This window comes from Cetorhinus maximus, chromosome 5 (assembly GCF_964194155.1).
Source record: "Cetorhinus maximus chromosome 5, sCetMax3.hap1.1, whole genome shotgun sequence".
NCBI lineage: Eukaryota > Metazoa > Chordata > Chondrichthyes > Lamniformes > Cetorhinidae > Cetorhinus > Cetorhinus maximus.
Window position 1 is genome coordinate 21,616,441 of NC_135883.1, and position 1,909 is coordinate 21,618,349.

A 1,909-nucleotide genomic window follows, 5' to 3' on the forward strand; every position below is an offset into this window, starting at 1 on the left:
AGTGGTTGGTTATGCACAACTCAAATAGAACATTAAGTGTAAAATCCAGAAATGTATCTGTATCCTTTTCCATACAAATTATTAATGGATGTTGTAAATGCCAGAGGACCCCAAGCGAATTTCTGAGGCATACCATTAATTATTGCCTCTTAGCCAGCGCTGTTTCCATTTATCATTACTTGTCTGTTTACTATTGTTAAGTCAACATATTTGACTTGATGGTTAATTTTACATTAAGAAGATTTAATCTTCTTTTGAAGCCTGATATATGGAACTTCACAAATGCTTTCTGAAAATACAAGCAAATTAAACCAATGCTGTTGTCGACTTGTCGAATCATTTAATTACCTTCCTCAGAAATCCCAATACATTGGTGGAGTGGGGAGCTTCATGTTGCAAATTTTGCAATTTTTTTAAGGGTTAGCAAAGTTAAAATATGGATTTGTTCTTTTTTTCTCCAGTATCAGCAGGTTCTGTTTTGCCTGGCTCATTTCACCTTTTCACGCTGTGTGGCCCTTTATTTGGAAAGGGTTATTCACTGCATTGCTATTGGTTGATTTGGGATCTAGTAAATATTGAACTCATCATTTTATGATCTTTACAAATGCTAAAGATTGACATTTTGGAATTTTACCTAATGTGGGGAGAGGGAAAGGAGAGAACCTTAATAAATCTTTCTCTTGGGAGACTCGAGGGTTGATTTCTGTAGGATTTTATAATAAAAGTGTTAACATGAAATCCCTTTGTGGGCTATTTTAATGCATTTATTCAAACATTTACGTTATTCAGTAAATTTCACAGGAACGCATCAACCCATTTATTACAAATACACTCAGAGTAGTTTCAACCTATAAGTTGGGTGAAGTCTAAGGGAGGGCCGATTGTACATAATCAATAGAATGAGCGAGCTGCAGATCCTGTTTATATTCCAGACTTTATACTATACTATCAATCAGGATGATATAAAATAGAAATAGATTTCCATACAATATACCTGAATCATATTGGACACAGCCTTTGAGATCTGGTATGAATTAAGGTCATGTTTGTTGCCCATCACTCCTGACCTTTGCTGCTGCTGTCAACCACCCCTTTATATTCAACTCACCTGAATCTAGTTCAGCTGGGCCCAAAACCCATTCTGCAGCAGTGAAAATGGTGAAGGGAACATCGTCATTTGGTAAGAGGCGGAACAAGACCCACACTCCTTGCCGGCGATGTGGGGCTAAAGCAATTCACCTGCAGAAACCGACCTGCGGTAAATGTGCCTACCCTGCCAAGAGAAAGAGGAAGTATAACTGGAGTGCTTAGGCCAAATGGAGAACCACAACTTGTACAGGCCGCATGAGGTACCTGAAGGTGGTGTATTGCCGATTCAGGAATGGATTCTGTGAAGGGACCACCCCAAAACCCAGATGTATCACAATGGCTTCCTCCAGCACTACACAAACTACCTACACAACAAATAAAGCTATGATTTGGAAAGTTTTAAAAAAATACATCATGCCAGAAACCATACTGCCACCACTGGCACTGATATTATACAGATTTATTTTTACAGCAGGAGGAAAAGAGAACTGCAGAGATACATGGTAAACTGAGAAGCACAAGGACACAGGAAGATGGAGAAAAAGCAAAGGTCAAACACAAAGTTGGAATATTAAATGAACAGACGCAACTATTTATAAAGTGTCTTTATTGTAGTAAAATGTCTCAAGGCACTTCACAGGAGCCATAAAGATGAGAATTCTGAGACTGAGGCATTATAGGGAGCTGGTGCAGGTCAGCAAGCACAGGAGTGATGGGTGAACGGGATTTGTTGCGAGTTAGGATAGGGGCACCAGAGTTTTGGATGATCTCAAGTTTACGGACGTTAGAATGTGGGAGGCCAGCTGGAAGTACATTTGAA

General features: G+C 39.2%; 1 pseudogene; it reads left to right on the forward strand.

The window, feature by feature from the left end:
* The first annotated feature begins 1,155 nt into the window (after positions 1–1,155).
* Positions 1,156–1,596, forward strand: LOC144680408 (large ribosomal subunit protein eL37-like; annotated as a pseudogene).
* The last annotated feature ends 313 nt before the right edge of the window (positions 1,597–1,909 follow it).